General features: G+C 38.6%; 2 pseudogenes across 2 annotated transcripts; one reads left to right on the forward strand and one right to left on the reverse strand.

Moving 5' to 3' along the window:
- The first annotated feature begins 422 nt into the window (after positions 1 to 422).
- On the forward strand, positions 423 to 976 carry LOC309867778 (large ribosomal subunit protein uL22 pseudogene; annotated as a pseudogene). The gene has a single exon. The product of its transcript is annotated as a large ribosomal subunit protein uL22 pseudogene (transcript).
- Positions 977 to 4,511: 3,535 nt separating this feature from the next.
- LOC309866640 (olfactory receptor 11H6-like) lies at positions 4,512 to 5,481 on the reverse strand (annotated as a pseudogene). The gene has a single exon. The product of its transcript is annotated as an olfactory receptor 11H6-like (transcript).
- Between the last annotated feature and the right edge of the window lie 13,501 nt (positions 5,482 to 18,982).

Here is an 18,982-nt window from a genome sequence, read left to right on the forward strand (position 1 = left end):
GCCAGTAATTTCTTTGACATCGACCTTAGCAATATTTTTCTAAATATGTCTCCTCTGGCAAGGGAAGCAAAAGCTAAATTAAACTATTGCAACTACGTCATAATAAAAAACCTTTGCAGAGCACAAGTGGTGGCAATGCAAACTGGTGCAGCCACTGTGAAAAAGAGTATGGAGTTTCCTCAAAAAAGAAAAAAGAAAAAAAAAAAGAAAGACCACGTGATTCAATAATTCCATTGCTGGACATTTACCCAGTGAATGAAAATACTACTAAAATGTGTATGTGCCTCTATATTTTTTGCAGTATTTATACTAGCCAAGATATGGAAGCAATTCAAATGTCCATTGAATAAAGAAGAATCAGCATACTCCCAGGAGCCACTGTTCTTCCTCTTCTCCTAAGTGGCCTGAGGTGACCTCTGAAAATGGTTCCCTATTTGCTTGATCCAGAAAACCCTACAAAATCATGCAAATCAAGAGGTTCAAATATATGTGTTCACTTTAACAAACTCCCAAGCCATCAAGGGTATACACATACAAAAATCCACCAAGTATCTGAAAGATGTCATTTTGCAGAAGCAGTGTGTGCCATTCTGTCACTACCAACTGGAGTTGGTAGGAATGCCCAGGCCAGACAGTGGGGCTGGACAAAGGGTCAGTGGCCCAAGAAGAGTGTTGAATTTTTACTGCACATGCTTAAAAATGGAGAGAGTAATGCTGAACTTAAGGGTTTAGATGTCGATTCTCTGTTCATTGAGCATATCCAGGTGAACAAAGCCCCCAAGTTGAAGCATAGAACTTACAAGGCTCATGGAGGGCTCATGGTCAGATTAATCCATACATAAGCTCTCCCTGCCACACTGAGATGATCCTTACTGCAAAAGAGCAGATTATTCCTAAAACAAAAAAGGAGGTTGCACAAAAGAGAAATATATCCCAGAAGAAACTGAAGAAACAAAAACTTATGGCCCAGGAGTAAATTCTGCACAGTATAAATGCAAATAAAAATAAAAACAGAAGAATTAGTATATACATAAAACAGAGTATTATGTAGACATAAAAAGGAGAGATCTTGTCATTTGGGAGAACATGGATGGACCTAGAAAGTATAATGCTAAGTGAAACAAGTCAGACAGAAAAAGACAAACACCATATGATTTCATTTATATGTGGAATCTAAAAAACAAATGAATAAACAAACAAAAAGCAGAATCACACCTATACAGAGAACAAACTGATGTTTGCCAGAAGGGAGGGAGATTGGGCAAAATGAAGAGTGAAAAGGAATGCAAAATACAGGCTTCCAGTTATGGAATTAATAAATCACAGGAATAAAAAATACACTTTAGGGAAGATAGTCAATGGTATTGTAATAGTGTCATATCATGACAGACAGACAGTTAGCTACACTTGTGGTGAGAATAGCACAATGTATAGAGCTGCTGAATCACTATGTTCTACACCTAAAACTAATGTAACATTGTGTATCAACTAAAATTTAAAATATAGAGTTTTCAACCCATGAACAAGTTATATATTTACATTTATTAACATCTTCATTTTTCCTTGGCAAAGTTTTGTAGTTTTCATCATATGTCTTTCACATTTTTTTATCAGACTTATCTCTATTTAATGTTTCTGTGATTTGTAAATGGCATTTTTAATCAACTTCTGATTGTTACTTGTAATTGCATATAGAAGTAATGAATTTTCCTTTATGAACCTTGTATCTTGAAATCTTGAAAAAACTTATGTAATACTTCGAGTAGCCTTTTTTTGCAGATTTCACCAAATTTTCTACATAATCATTTCATATCTGATGAAAGACAATCTTATTTCTGTCAATCTAGATGCCATTTTTTCCTTTAACCTGACTACACTAGCACTTGAATAGAAGTGGTGAGAGCAGATATCTTGTCTTATTCCTGATTTTAGAGGAAAATCATTCATTTCCACAAGTATGATTTTAGATACAGATCTTTGAAAATGTCTACAGATCAAAGAAGTTGTTTCTGTCTATCCCCAGTTTGCTAAGAACTTTTCTCAGGATGGGTGTTAGTTGGAATATAGTTTCATATTTACAGGTATATTATGTATTACTTTGATTTTTATGTACCAACTGGGGTATTTAACTACATTATCTAATACAGTTTAAAGAGAGAGGTGTAAAATTTGTTTTAAAGGAAATTCATAACTGGAGACTTGACTTTTTACCAATACAAGGTCTTATGAGTCACAAATCTTCATTTTATTCTTTTGTTTTTAGTTTTTTAAAGATTTATTTGAGAGCTAGAGAGAAACCAGTGTGAAAGGGCAGGGAGGGTCCTAAATAAACTCAGGACTGGGCAAATAACCCAACACAGGGCCCAATCCCACGACACTGAGATCTCGACTTGACCCAAAAACCAAGAGTCAGATGCTCAACCAACTGCATCACCCAGGCTCTTCATTCTTTTCTTTTTAACTTAATATTTCTCTTCCTTCCTTTTGTACAATTTTGTTGATACATCAAATCCTTGGTGGAACAAAGAGGAATATATTAAATAAATAAATTTTTTAAAAGATTTTTTAACTTTTTTTTTAATCTATTTATTTGACAGAGAGATCACAAGTAGGCAGAGAGGCAGGCAGAGAGGGAGGCAGAGAGAGAGGGGGAAGCAGGCTCCCTGCTGAGCAGAAAGCCTGATGCGGGGCTCAATCTCAGGACCCTGAGATCATGACCTGAGCCGAAGGCAGAGACTTAACCCACTGCCACCCAAGTGCCCCAAAAGATTTTATATTTAAGTAATTTCTAAACTCAAATGGGACTGCATATTACAACCCCAAGATCAAGAGTCACATGCTCCATCACATGAGCCATGAGGCACCCCAATAAATGCATTTTTAATTAAACATTTTGGTAAATAAGTAGTCCTAAGTTAAGAATTGCTTAGAGTATGATTTTTTTATTGAGATGGGATCTTTACTTAATTAGAAATTTTATTAAGCCTTATCCTTAGTGTATACTATTGAGCAGGCCTCCCCAGAATTCAGATAAAATGCTCTTCATTGACCTCAACCTTCTATATATCTAATACTGACTATGTCTCCAACCTCATGTACCATTTTCTTCTGCATGGCCAAAAGTAACCTTTATTGTCTTTGAAAACTCCATAATATACCGGTACTTATGTGGGATTTAAGTCCCGTAGGTTTCTGCATAGTGTATTCCCTTAGTTTAAAATATCACCTCACAAAAACTCTCTCTGACCATCTGATCTAAATTATGCCTTATCCTACCACTGCAATTTTTGTATACTCCATTTTTCCTTTTATATAACTTAGTATCTTTGATATTATAGATCTTTGTGTTTATCTGTTTATTGACTATCTCTCTCATAAATACATAAGTTTCACAAAGGAAAGATATCCTAGAGGTAAATAAATGGATGGATTAAATGTACCAGCCCCAGATGCCAACTGATTATTTGATCAAAGAGTTGGGCCAAATCACCTGGAACTGTCATGAGATTCATCTGTTATCTTCACCTCAGTCTCTTAGAATTGCTGGCTTTTGTTCTGTCTCCTTTCACCTCTTCTGGGCTGACCTTCAACTCAACCTTCCTTCAAATGAAACTAACGCAAATTGCAATGCTCCTAAGACCTAACCTTTGCTTTTTCTTAAGATTTATTTATTTGAGAGAGAGAAAGGACGGTGGGGTAGGGAGGATCCTCAAATAGACTCCACACTAAACACAGAGCCTAGCAGGGGGCCTGATCCCAGGAGACTGAGATCATGACCTAAGCAGAAATCAATAATCACATGCTTAGTCTTTTAGAAGTCAATTAAATTTAAAAATTTGGTTCAGTTATAACTTATAGATTGGCACTAGTTTCCTTTAACATGAGCAAAAAGGTGAGTGCTCTTCTACTAGAAGTAGAGATCATTTGACTAGAAAAATTAAGTGTTAAGAATGGATTCAGGTATTAAAAGTCAAAAAAAAAATTATGAGATTAAGGACTATATAAATGACCACAGATAACAAGCAAGTAGTTATTGGAGGTGAGGGTAGGATAGTCCAAAGTTAAGACACCCAGGTCACTTAAGTAACCATCTATCAAGCCCTGATTTGAGGGACGCCTGGGTGGCTCAGTTGGTTAAGCAGCTGCCTTCGGCTCAGGTCATGATCCCGGTGTCCTGGGATCGAGTCCCAAATCGGGCTCCTTGCTCCACGGGGAGCCTGCTTCTCCCTCTGACTCTGCCTGCCACTCTGTCTGCCTGTGCTCGCTCTCGCTCTCTCTCTGACTAAATAAATTAAAAAAAAAAAAAAATCTTAAAAAAAAAAAAAAAACAAGCCCTGATTTGAAGGCAAGATCTTGTTTAATTGGGCATACTATTCTCCTATATTTAACTAGGCATAAATAGATGAATTTCAGTCTGCATCTCTAGACACAAATGAATAGAGACCTACTCTGAGTCTGCATCTTTAGGTACAAATGAAGACCACTTACGTAGAAAGAAATGAGGAAAAATTTTATGATCTTTGTCCACTCATGAGTTTGCATTTGCCTTGACTAATTCCTGTGCACATATGAGTTTTTCTCAAGGCAGCTTTCATGTCCTTATTCTGGAGACTGAGGATCAGTGAGTTTATAGGTGGGGTCACCGATGAGTACAACAAGGTTACAATCTTCTGTATCCCACCTGGATCTCCAGAGGTTGGGCTAATGTACATCACCATGATGGATCCATAGAATAGAGACACCACAGCCAGGTGGGAACCACAGGTAGAGAAGGCCTTACGTCGGCCAGCTGCTGAAGGGCCACACAAAACTGCTCTGAGAACGAGGGTATAGGACCCAAGGATGAAGAAGAAGGTGATGAATATAATAAGAGAGCTCAATATAGAACAGAAAATCTCAATTCCAGGCACAGGGATGCAGGACAGGGCGAGAAGAGGCCCAGGGTCACGTACAAAGTGGTCAATGGTGTTGGGGCCACAAAAAGGGAGTTGTGTGATAAAATAGATAGGGATCAGATAGCAGAGGAAAGCTGTGACCCAGCACAGGGCCACCAGGTTCATGCAGAGGTGGTTGTTCATAATGACAGGATAATGGAGAGGCTGGCAGATGGCCAGGTAATGATCAAAAGCGATAAGGGGCAGTAAGAAGGTCTCAGTGGTGCCCATGGAGAAGAAGAAGTAGAACTGGAAAAAACAAGCTGTGAAAGAGATGGTTTTGGTCTCAGATAGAAAGTTCTTTAATATATTGGGAATAGTTGTGTTGATGTAACAGATCTCCAGGAATGAAAAGTTGGCCCCCAGAATGTACATGGAGTGTGAAGCCTGCAATCCAGCTTCACTGCACAAACAATGGCCCCATTCCCCATCAGGTCAGGATGTAGGACACCAAGAACAGCATGAAGAGGATGACCTGAACCTCCCTGGAGCATGGAAAACTCAGGAGTATGAATTCAGTCACTGTGCTGACTCCTGACCTATTCATGGCTTCCTAAGGGGTGGAGAAGAAAAGTGACAATGACAAAGATGTTCTTATTCTTTCATCGTCAAGATTATTTCCTTTGTGGAGATCCCTAGCTCCATTAGATTCTGTTATTCCATTAGATAATAAGATAACTATACTGCTGAAGACTATGAACTTTGGAGAGTTCTTGGTATGATCAGACTGAATCTTTATATTCTCTCATTTCTCTTTCAGAATTTCCTCATGTTCTGTGAGAAGCAGCTTGGAGAAGGTAAATGACAGTACTCACAAATGTAGCTAGGTATAAAATTCAAGTATTTCTATCTATAGATTAAGAGATATAGACCCTTGTTAGTGGATACAGAATTTCTGTATAGGTGGGGTCTCTAAATCTTTGGAATTAGAGACACAAATGTTAGGCATCAGAAAAGGGAGAAAGGTAACAACACACAAATCTTTATGCATTTCACTGTTATTCTGGATCAGTGTTGGTGTCTTAAGGTCATCTGAACAGCTGGACAAAAGGCATCACACGTACCATCTATTCTTCAGAACTCCCAGACACCTACATAAAATGGCTTTCATATCAGTTCCATCTTCTACCTGCTGAATTAAAATACTTCTGTAAAACCTTGGTCTAGGTTAAATCTCTACTTATAGGTAGAAAACCTGAGCAATGTATCTGGTCTATTATTTAAGGATTTTGAGGGTTTTGCCTGAAGTGTCACTAAGTGTCCTAGAAGGCCTCTGTCCTTCTGGTTATGGATAGATGCAGAGGCTCACAAACATCAGATACTCCTAAGCAGAGGTCTCTGGGAACCAAGAACAGTGCTGAGAGCCATAAACTGTCCCTCTGGACAAAGAGTCCCCTTCCACTTCTTCACCCCCTTTGTCACACCCATCCTACTCTAGCTGTGGAAGGTTAGTGTTGTTGTGGGAAGTTGAAGGAGAATCTTTGTGAAAACCTACTTGTATGAGACTTAGATGTTGTGTGAGTTGCATGGTGAGAAAAACAAAACAAAGCCTATGAAATTGCCTACAATTCTGTTGTTAGTAGTTTGGTCTTATTAATTTATTTTAGGATCCCTTCCATTAATGAGGGGCAGTCATCATTTGGGCCTGAATGACCCAAGTGACATGACTGAGTGATGATATTTATTCATAAAATATAATGCAGAATAGAGATCCAGTTGCCTTTAATAAAAATATTCTGGCTGAGAATGTTTATGTATGAGTTATAAAATGCATTACTTTCCAGGTTGTGTAATGCCTATAGCTTTGAGGATGATTTTGATTATTGCAATTAGTGACATAAAGCATTGGAGTCATTCAGAATTTTTCACATCACACTTCACTGTAAGTCTCCTCTTTATGACTAGATCATGTTTGGCAAAACCAAACTGTGAGTTAATTCTTCTGTAGCAGGAATTCAGAGAAAGGCAGAAGCCAAAGAAACCATGGGGAAAGAGATGTAAAAGGAGGAAGTATTTGTTAGTCATTGTGTATGAGACTTACAAGGTTTTGTAAGCCATGTGGGAGTGAACCCACCACCCTGGAGTATTCAGTCATGTTCTCCCTCCTCGAGATAACCTGATCATCTGCTCTGTGGCAGAGCCGAACACGGCTAAAGTCAGAGAGAGCTGAAGTTTTTTCTGCCCTGCTCTGCACAGCCACTTTGTCAGTCCTTTCCAGATGTCACTTCACTCACATGCTATTTCTCCCACATACCTGGTTCTGACTGGATGCACTTTGGGTTAATAAGGACAGACTTTCATACTTCCTCATCCTCACCTCTCTCACTTCCCTGACTTCCAGCCCTCTCAGTTATAAAGATGAACCTCCTTACATCCTTCATGTAGTGGGAGGTGCTGCTGTTTCCACAATCACATAAAAGAAGGCAGAGCTAAAAGGCACATCTAAGAACTGTCCTATACTTGTAGGTCTTCTGAACCTACCTCCTTACAGATTTGGCAGGTGTGACTTTAATCTTCTTTTTTATCTACAGCAGAAGGAGGCATGATGGAGGGCATGGCATCCTTGGTAGAGAGCAGCCCAGAGAGGGTGCTTGCTTTGCTGGACACACAATACTAATTTAGAGCAAAATTGGCATATTTGTTGCACAACAAGAGAATTATCTATGTTTCTGTGAAATCTGTATCTGATTCCTCCTAGGGGATATAGTCTCCTGTGAATTCCAAAAGTGAGAATTTATAAGAAAGGACTGTTAGTTATATCCCTAAGATATATTCCCTCAAGAGCCCCTTGATTGGTCTTTGTGACTCCAGTTTCCCCATGGTGATCAGATATTCTCATGCTATTCTTAGAGCACACAGTTACTTACTTTGTTGTATAAACAGATTACTTCTATGATGGTGCAATCTCTATAGCATCACCAGCTTAGCTGAAATGCAAGATTTTTATCTTCTTATTCTTTTTTATTCAGTTTTATTTGAATATTTGAGTATTTTTTGAGTTTTAGTCTTATCTGTCAATATCAGTTATGACATCAAAGTTCTCATTCTCGGGGTACCTGGGTAGCTCAGTGGGTTAAAGCCTCTGCCTTCGGCTCCAGTCATGATCCCAGTGTCCTGGGATCGAGTCCTGAGTCGGGCTTTCTGCTCCACGGGGAGCCTGCTTCCTCCTCTCTCTCTGCCTGCCTCTCTGACTGCTTGTGATCTCTGTCTGTCAAATAAACAAATAAAATCTTTAAAAAAAAAAAAGTTCTCATTTTCATTCCTGTTGTCTCACTCCATGGCTTGAAGAGTGTTATTCCCTTTTTCTGGTAACAGGCTCTCCAAACCAGGTCTGTATTTCTAGCAGGACACTGATAAGTAAATTCCATTTCATGTTGGACAGGTCTCAGGAGCAGAGACAACAGGGTATGTGATGAAATGCCAAAGTTCTAGAGATACCTCCCATTCTAGTCCTTGAAAGTATTTCAAACTATTTTTAGCAGATGTCTGAAGAAGCAGATATGAACGCTGAAATATTCTGGCTTCTTTTAAGCAAGACATTAAAAGAAGTGTCTGAAACTTTGGGTCCCCTTTTTTCTCTTTCTTTATTTCTTTGGGTGTTGTTGACATACTACATTATTTTAGCTTCAGGTGTAGAATACAATGATTTGATACTTATATATATTGCAAAATGATCACTACAATAAGTCTAATTAACATCTATCACCATACATAATTACAAAATATTTTCCTTGTGGTAAGAACTTTTTTTTTAATATTTTATTTAGTTGACAGAGAGAGACACAGCAAGAAAGGGAACACAAACAGGGAGAGTGGGAGAAGGGAGAAGCAGGCTTCCCACAGAGCAGGGAGCCTGATGTGGGGCTCGATGTAGGGCTCAACCCGAGGACCCTGGGATCATGACCTGAACAAAAGGCAGATGCTTAACAACTGAGCCACCCAGGTACCCCTTGTGGTAAGAACTTTTAAGATCTACTCTCTTACCTAGCAGTTTCCAAATATGCAATACAGTATTATTAACAATAGTCACCATGCTGTATATTATATCCCAGGACTTATTTATTATATAACTCAACATTTGAACCTTTTGGTCCCCTTCACCTATTTCACCAACCCCTATCCCTTGCCTCTGGCAACCATCAGTATTTTTTCTGTATCTATGAGCTTGGTTTCAGGATTTTTTTTTGTTTTGATTTTATTTGGGGTCCCACATAGAAGTGAGGTTATAGGATATTTATCTTTCAGTCTGATTTGTTTTGCTTAGAATAATGCCCTCAAGGTTCATCCATGTTGTTGCAAATGACAAGATTTCCATCTTGTTATGGCTGAATAATATTCCACTACTACATACACACAGTGTTTTCTTTATCCTGTCAGACACTGATGGACATTTAGGTTGTTTCCACTTCCTGGCCCTTGTAAATTATGATGCACTTACATGGGGGTGCAGATATCTCTTATAGATACTGATTTCATTTCCATTAGATATGTACCCAGAAGTGGAATTGCTGGATTATATGGTAGTTCTCTTATTAATTTTTTTGTTTGAGGAAACTCCATACTGTTGTCCATGGTGGCTGTACTAATTTACATTCCCACAACAGTGTACAAAGTTTCTCTTTCTTCACATTCTCACCAGCATTTGTTATTTCTTGTCTTTTTGCTAGCCATTCTAACAAGTATGAGACTATTCATCTCTGTGGTTTTGATTTGCATTTTCTTCATGAGAAATAGACTTGTTAAATACACACTCATTAAAAAATATTCCCCCATTTTATTTTAATGAATAGTGATATAATAGTAATAAGAAAGGTAAATAGTAAATGAAATCTTATTTATTGGGGACTAAATGGTCCTAATTACTATTGAAAGAGAATGCTAAATTCATTAATATGAGTACCGTATATAAAGAGCATTGGATCATATCTCAGATTGACCTCTCTTTGTATTATAGCTCTGTCATATACTCAACTATATGATCCTTTGTATATTATTTAACCTCATTAAGCCCCAGATATTTAACTATAAATATACTAGTTCTATCCTGATACAGTTGTGAAAACTAAAAATAATAATGTATATAAAGGGGTGCCTGGGTGGCTCAGTTGTTAAGCATCTGCCTTTGGCTGGGGTCCTGATCCCAGAGTCCTGGGATGGAGCCCTGCATCAGGCTCCCTGCTCGGCGGAAAGCCTGCTTCTCCCTCTCCCACTCCCCCTGCTTGCATTCCCTCTCTCACTGTGTCTCCCTCTGCCAATTAAAAAAATAAACTCTTTTTTAAAATGTATGTAAAATACTTACTATGTGTAAATATTCAACAGATGATAGTTTTCCCCTTTTCCTTTCTTTTACATTAAACTTCATGCAAAATTTTCTCTGGAAGAAATATTTGTTATTCTGTTTTGTAATTTCTTACATATATGAAAGAAAAAATTCATGCATATATATATGTATATTTATACTCTGCCTTTTCCGCTAAACAAACAAAATATGCAAACAAAAGCTTTAAATCTAAATGAATATTTAGATTTAGATATAATTGTATCAGAAAACCTATGTTTAAGAAAGCTTACACAAGGGCGCCTGGGTGGCTCAGTGGGTTAAAGCCTCTGCCTTCAGCTCAGGTCATGATCTCAGGGTCCTGGGATTGACCCCCACATCGGGCTCTCTGCTTAGCAGGGAGCCTGCTTCCCCCCCTCTCTCTACCTGCCTCTCTGCCCATTTGTGATATCTCTCTCTGTCAAATAAATAAATAAAATCTTCAAAAAAAAAAAAAAAGAAAGAAAGAACGCTTACACAAGAAAGAAAGCTATAATAGCTAACATCATACTTAATCATTAGAAACTTAGTTTTCTACTAAGATCATTTTCTTCATGAGAAATAGACTTGTTAAATACACACTCATTAAAAAATATTCCCCCATTTTATTTTAATGAATAGTGATATAATAGTAATAAGAAAGGTAAATAGTAAATGAAATCTTATTTATTGGGGACTAAATGGTCCTAATTACTATTGAAAGAGAATGCTAAATTCATTAATATTCAATGCCCCAAAGACATCCCCTCTCACCACTTCTTTTCAGCGTTGTACTGGAAGTCCTTGTCAATGCAATAAGACAAGAAAAGAAAGTGTATACAGATTGGGAAGGAAGACATAAAACTATTGTTTTTCACAAATGACATGATTATCTAGGTAGAAAATTATCTATGTAGAAAAAAGCTAGGTTCTAGCAGGATACCTAGAGGCCAGCCACAAGGAAGTTATGGCTAGCTCTCAGGAGAGTCAGGGACCTGTCCTGGCAGCACCCCACAAAAAGCCAGATCAAACCAGGCAGGGCCAAGATGCCAAGTGCCATAAAAGGAAACCCCTGACCAAATTAAGGAGAAAAACCACAAAACCCTGCATCCCTGCCCCAGGTAATGACTATTCCACCCGCTACTTAACAACTGTCAATAAAAAATAGAAACCAAACCTCCCGAGTATACATATTCCACCCCTCATTTGCCCATTCTCATATCTCAAGAGAGTACTTTTTTGCTCTAATAAACCTTGCCTCTTGTGTTGCTTATCCACTGTTTTGTGTGCATGTCCTTGAATTCTTTCTCAAGACAAGACCAAGAACCTTTGGTGACATCTCTGGGGATGGGCTGGGTCAATGCCCCAGAGCCCATGGTCTCCCCATTTCACCCAGCAACAGAATCAATAAAAAAAAAAAATTCTGGAACTAATAAGTGGTATTAGGGTGCAGCATACAAGTTCAATATGCAAAATCAATTGCTTGATCAATGAAAAAGGGGAATTTAAAATTAAAAACATGATAACATTTACATTAATACCTCAAAAATGTAAATATTTACATATCTAACAAAATATGTGTTAGAACTATAAAGAGAAGTACAAAACTCTGATGAACAAAAATCAAAGTACTAAATGAATGGCAAGATACTCAATATTCATTAACAGGAAGATCCAATATTGTCTAGATGGCCCAACTTGATTTACAGATTCAATGCAATCCCAATTAAAATTCCAGTATTTTATGAACATCAAACTGATTCTAAAGTTTATATTAGAGGAAAAAGACTCAGAAAAGTTGACACAATATTGAAGGAGAAGAACAAAGTGGGAAGACTAACCCAAACTGACTTTAAGACTTATTATAAAGCTACAGTAACTAAGATAATGTGATACAGGCAAAAGAATAGACCAATTGTTCAGTGTAACAAAATAGAGATCCCAGAAATAGATTCCCAGAAATACAGTGAACTGATCTTTGACAAAGGAGCAAAGGCAGTATAATGGAGCAAAGACAGTCTCTTCAGCAAATAGTACTGGAACAACTAGACATTCACATGCAAAAAAGAGAAAAATTCAGCTATATTTGAACTTTTAAACTTTCACCAAAACGAACTCAGAATGGATCACAGACCTAAGTGTAAAATACAAAACTATCAATCTCTTAGAAGATAAATAGGAAAAACCTAGATGACCCTGGATATGGTCATACTTTTTAAATATAATACCTAAGACATAATCTGTATAAGCTGGGCTTCATTAAAACTTAAACTTTGTGGAGCATAACAAATAGCATGGAGGACATGGGGAGATAGAGAGGAGAAGGGAGTTGGGGGAAATTGGAAGGGGAGGTGAACCATGAGAGACTATGGACTCTGAAAAACAATCTGAGGGTTTTGAAGGGGCAGAGGGTGGGAGGTCGGGGTACCAGGTGGTGGGTATTATAGAGGGCATGGATTGCATGGAGCACTGGGTGTGGTGCAAAAATAATGAATACTGTTATGCTGAAAATAAAAAATAAATTTAAAAAAAGATCTTTAACTTTTGCTCTGTGAAAGACAATGTCAAGAGAATTAGAAGACAACCCAAAGAATAGGAGAAAATATTTGCAAAAGATATATCTGACAAAGAACTGTTATCCAAAATATACAAAGAACTCGTAAAAATGCAACAATAAGGGGGCACCTGGGTGGCTCGGTGGGTTAAGCCTCTGCTTTCAGCTTAGGTCATGATCTCAGGGTCCTGGGATTGAGCCCCATATCTGGCTCTCTGCTCAGTGGGGGAAAGCCTGCTTCCCCCTTTCTCTCTATGCCTCTCTATGCCTGTCTCTCTATGCCTACTTGTAATCTCTGTCTGTTAAATAAATAAATAAATAAATAAACAAAATCTTTTTAAAAGTTGCAATAATAAGAAAACAATCCAAATAAAAATTGGGCCAAAGATTTTAACAGACACTTCAAAGAAGACATCAAGATGGGAAGTAAGTATGTGAAAAGATGTTTCACATCACATGTAATCAGGGAAATGCATATTAAAACAATAATTAGGGGCACGTGGGTGGCTCAGTGGGTTAAGCCTCTGCCTTCGACTCAGGTCATGATCTCAGGGTCCTGGGATCAAGCCCCTCATCGGGCTCTTAGCTCCGCAGGGAGCCTGCTTCCCCCCTCTCTCTGCCTGCCTCTCTGCCTACTTGTGCTCTTTCTCTCTCTGTCAAATAAATAAATAAAAATTTTTTAAAAAAACAATAATTAGATGTCACTACACACCTAAGACGTCCAGGTGCCTAACAGACACAAGAAAAGATGTTTGACATCAGGGAAATACAAATCAAAACTACAAGAATCTACCACCTCACACCTGTCAGAATGGCTAAAATTAACAAAACAAGAAACAAGAGGTTAGGCAAGGATGCAGAGAAAGGGGAACACTCTTGCACTATTGGTAGAATGTAAACTGGTGTAACCACTCTGAAAAATAGTTCTATTTTTAACTTTTGAGGAAACTCTGTACTATCTTACAACCCAGCAATTGTACTACTAGGTATTTGCCTAAACTCAAAAATACAGATTTGAAGGGAACATGCACCCTGATGTTTATGGAAGCATTATCATCAAGAGCTAAACTATGGACAGAGCCCAAATGTCCACCAACTGATGAATGGATAAAGAAGATGTGGTATGTATATATGAATGTGTGTATGTATATATTTCATTCCATACAATGGAATACACACACTCACTCATGCACATACACACACACACACAAATACAGTGGAATATTACTCAGCCATAAAAAAAGAATGAAATCTTGCCACTTGCAATAACATGGATGTGGACTAGAATATATTATGCTAAGCAAGTTAGAGAAGGATAAATACTATATGATTTCACTCATATGTGGAATTTAAAAATCAAAACAGATGAACATATGGAAACTGAAAAAGAAAAAGGAGAAAGGGAAACAAACCATAAGAGACTCTTAACAATAGGGAACAAACAGGGTTGATGGAGGGAGGTAGGTGGGGCATGGGCTAAATGGGGAATGGGTATTAAAGAAGACACTTGTTACAATGAGCACTGGTCATGGTATGTAAGTGATGAATCACTGAATTCTACTCCTGAAACCAATATTGCACTATATGTTAACTAGAATTTCAATAAAAAAAAAATTGAAAAGAAAAATCAAGATATTACTACACACCTATTAGAATGGCCAAAATCCAGATCACTGGTAAGACCAAATGCTGACGAGGATATGGGGCAATAGGAATTCTCACACACTGTTGGTGGGAAACAAAAATGATACAGCCACTTCAGAAAACAATCAGTGATTTCTTATAAAACTAAGCATTATACAGACTATCCAATGGAAAAAAGACAGTCTCTTCAACAAATGGTGTTGGGAAAAATGGACAGGAACATTCAAAAGAGTGAAATTGGACTGCTTTCTTACACCATATGCAAAAATAAACTCAAAATGGATTAAAGAATTAAATGTAAGACAAGAATCCATCAAAATCCTAGAGGAGAACATGAGCAGAAACTGCTTTGACAATAACTATAGGAACTTCTTGCTAGATATGCCTCCTAAGGAAAGGGAAACAAAGGCTATTGGGACTTCTTCAAAATAAAAGCTTCTGCACAGTGAGAGAAATAATAAAAAAAAACTGAAAGGTAACCTGTGGAATGGGAGAAGATATTTGCAAATGACATATCCAATAGAGGGTTAGCATCCAAAAACCAAAGAATTTATAAAACTTAACACCCAAAAAAACTAAATAATCCAATTTAAAATGGGCAGAAGACATGAACAAACATTTTTCCAAAGAAGACAAACAGATGGCCAATAGACACATGAAAAGATGCTCCACATCACTTGACATCAGGGAAATACAAATCAAAACTTCAATGAGATACCACCTCACACTTATCAGCATGGCTAAAATTAACACAAGAAACAGGTGTTGTCAAGAAAGAGGAACCCCCTTTTACTGTTGGTGGGAAGGTAAGCTGTTACAGCCACTCTGGAAAACAGTATGGACAGTTAAAAATAGAACAGACAGTTAAAAATAGAACTACCTTACAATACATCAATTGTTCTACTAGGTATTTATCCAAAGGACACAAAAATACTAATTTGAAAAGATACATGTACCCCAATATTTATAGCAGCATTATCAACAATAGCCAAATTATGGAAACAGCCCAAATGTCCATTGACTGATGAATGGATAAAGAAAAAGTGGTGTATACATATATACCATGGACTATTACTCAGCCATAAAAAAGAATGAAATCTTACCATTTGCAACAACATGGATGGAGCTAGAGAGTATTATACTAAACAAAATAAGTCAGAGAAAAACAAATACCGTATGATTTCACTCATAGGTGGAATTTAAGAAACAACAGAAATAAACATAGGGAAGAAAAAAACAGGCAAACTAAGAAACAGACTCTTAACTATAGTAAGTGAAAGTGGAAGGGAGGTGGGTAGAGGGATGTGTTAAACAGGTGATGGGGACTAGGGAGGGCCCTTGTGATGTTGGGTGTTGAATATGTGTTGGGGCCAGGTGTTGAATAGGTGTTGAATCACTAAATTCTACACCTGAAACTAATATTACACTATATGTTAACTAACTGAAATTTGAATAAAAACTTAAGAAAAGGGGTGCCTGGGTGGCTCAGTGGGTTAAGCTGCTGCCTTCAGCTCAGGTCATGATCTCAGGGTCCTGGGATCGAGTCCCACATCGGGCTCTCTGCTTAGCGGGGGGGGGGGGGGGGGGGCCTGCTTCCCTTCCTCTCTATCTGCCCGCCTCTGTCTACTTGTGTTCTCTGTCAACTAAATAAATAAATAAAATCTTAAAAAAAAAAAGAAAAAAAACTTAAGAAAAGAAAGAAATCAGGTATCAACAAAAAACATGGGGGAAACCTTAAATGCATATTAGTAAATGAAATAAACCAGTCTGAAAGGGCTACAAATTGTGACTCCAACTATGACATTCTGGAAAGAGCAAAACTACAGAACAATAAAAAGATTTATACAGGGTAAGAGGTGAAAAATCACCCACACAGAGGCATTTCCACTGCACTTCCCAAGATTCAAACTCTACTACTTAGGTTTGCTACGTACATTCAGCAGGAGAATGTCAGGGACAGAGAAGGAAACCTTAAAAGCATTCAGACAACACGGGTAAAAATTCAAACAGTGAGTCGATGTAGCTGCCCATGCCTCCTACCTTGGGCTGCAAAGCCAGCTCAGTCCTCCTGCACCACAGGCAATTCCCTGCCTCAAAGCCAACTCCGGAGCCTGGCGGAGAGCCGTGATGTCTGTGCCTGAGCGTGGGCCCTCTTGGCGCCTGCCTGGAGCACGTTTTGGAAGCACTGGTCCCCATCTGCAGCCAGTTAGCTTCTGCTGTGGGCACACCTGCTCTTGGCACTATGGAGGCCCACAGGCTGTTGCGCTGCTTCCTCGTTTGTTATAAGTCACTGTGATTTACAACCCTGAAGAGTATACTTTTTCCCCCTCCTTTTTTCCCCTGCAGAAATAAATTGTATTATGGAGACCCAGGGGGGAAAAAAATTAATACTTGCCAAGGGTGGAGGCAGAGGAAAGAAAAACAGAAGACAGAGGAATTTTAGAGCAGTGAGAATACCCTGTATGCTATCATAAGGATGAATAGGTCATTATATGTTAGTCCAAAACCACAAAATGTATAATACCAAGACTGAACTCTAGGGTAAACTATGGATTTGAGGTGTTTATGATGTCAATGTCCATTCATCCTTGCTAAAATGTACCATTATGGTGAGCGATGTCAATAATGGGAGAGGCAATGGAAGGGGGGAGGAGGGGCAGGTGTGTGTGTGTGTGTGTGTGTGTGTCTGTCCATCCATGCAGGGGATATATGGGAAATGTCTGTGCCTTCCTCTCAATTTTGTTGTAAACCTAAAACTGCTCTAAAAAAAAAAATGGATGTCTTAAAAAAAAAAATGCTGTCAGACTTCTGTCAGAAGATATAGTAGGTATAAACAAACACCCAAATAAAAAACACAAAAGCTTAATAAAACATGTGACTTACCGTAAGGACCTATTTAGCCAGAAGAACTCCATCTTGGGTAAATAGCCATTTTGTTGTTTGTGCAGTAAAACTTAAATTGACCCTGCCCCCACCCCAGAGAAACTTACTTAGAAGCAAGCCTGGGAAACCACTAAATACAGTCAGCTGGTTCCTAATAACAGAGCCCAGAATACAAGGCCAGGTTGGCCAGTTCCTGATAACAGAGCCCAGATTACAAGGATGAGTCAGGCCAGGTGGAGACATCCAATCAGTAAAACACATATACTGTCTCCCTAACCATCAAAGAATGTAAACCCCACCTTTTGGGTGCCAAACTTGAGTGCCAATTCTGACCAGAGTAATAGGTTAGTTCAAACAGCTACTAAAGGGTAAACTGTAATTCAGTTGGCCCTACGTGTGACCTAACATGACTATGCAACTTTCTCTCTGTGTTCCAATCTCATTGGCCACCTATGTGTGGCCAGGCTTTTGATCTATAAAAGGTAGTCTGTAAGATGGGGAGGGGTCACCCTGTTCAGAGGCGGCCCTGACCGCTCAGTCAATTCTTAAGCCTGTACACTGAGGGTGGTCACTCTCTTCAGAGGTGGCCCTGACAGGTCAGTCTGACTTCTAATGCTTAGCATAGAATAGAGCTTTGCATAACTTTCACCTTGTCTCAGTCTCGTTCCCCTGGCCTATCAATCCAACTTCTAATACTTATCCTAAAATAAAACTTTAAATAACTTTCACTTTGTCTCAGTCTCATTTCGTTTAATAATGGACCTAACAATACCATGACACATAAGAAACATAGGTTGGGGTAACAGGTGGTGGGTATTATAGAGGGCACGGATTGCATGGAGCACTGGGTGTGGTGCAAAAATAATGAATACTGTTATGCTTAAAATAAATTTTAAAATGGGAAAAAAATACATGAAAATAAAAAAATACAATAAAAAAAGAAACATAATATTATGAGAGACAACAGATAGTAAATAAAATTTCAATTTCAGAATAAATACCTTTGAGCACCCTCAAATCTAAAGTGAAATAGAAGGCTAGATAAATTATATTGTTCTACTTATATGAGACAATATGAATCAGAGAAGAAAAATTTTACGTAGCATGATACTTCAAAAAGAATTTATTCAATTGGGCTCCCCGTAGTTTTATTTAAAAAATTATTTTTACGGGGGAGGAGTCAAGATGGCGGAGAAGTACTAGGCTGAGACTACTTCAGCTAGCCGGAGATCAGCTAGATAGCTTATCTAAAGATTGCAAACACCTGAAAATCCATCCGCAGATCGAAGAGAAGAAGAACAGCAATTCTGGAAACAGAAAAACAACCACTTTCTGAAAGGTAGGACTGACAGAGAAGTGAATCCAAAGCGAAGGGAAGATAGACCCCCGGGAGAGGGGCCGGCTCCTGGCAAGCGGCAGAGCAACGGCGCACAAAATCAGGACTTTTAAAAGTCTGTTCTGCTGAGGGACATCGCTCCAGAGGCTAAACTGGGGTGAAGCCCACGCGGGATCAGCGTGGCCTCAGGGCCCGCAGGGTCACAGAAGGATCGGGGGTGTCTGAGTGTCGCAGAGCTTGCGGGTACTGGAACGGGAAAGCCAGCTACAGAGACAGAGCCGACAGTAAGCTCACAGCTCGGTGTTACCTTGAACCGGTCGCAAGCTCGGTGAGCT

Source organism: Mustela nivalis, assembly GCF_964662115.1.
Source record: "Mustela nivalis genome assembly, chromosome: 6".
NCBI lineage: Eukaryota > Metazoa > Chordata > Mammalia > Carnivora > Mustelidae > Mustela > Mustela nivalis.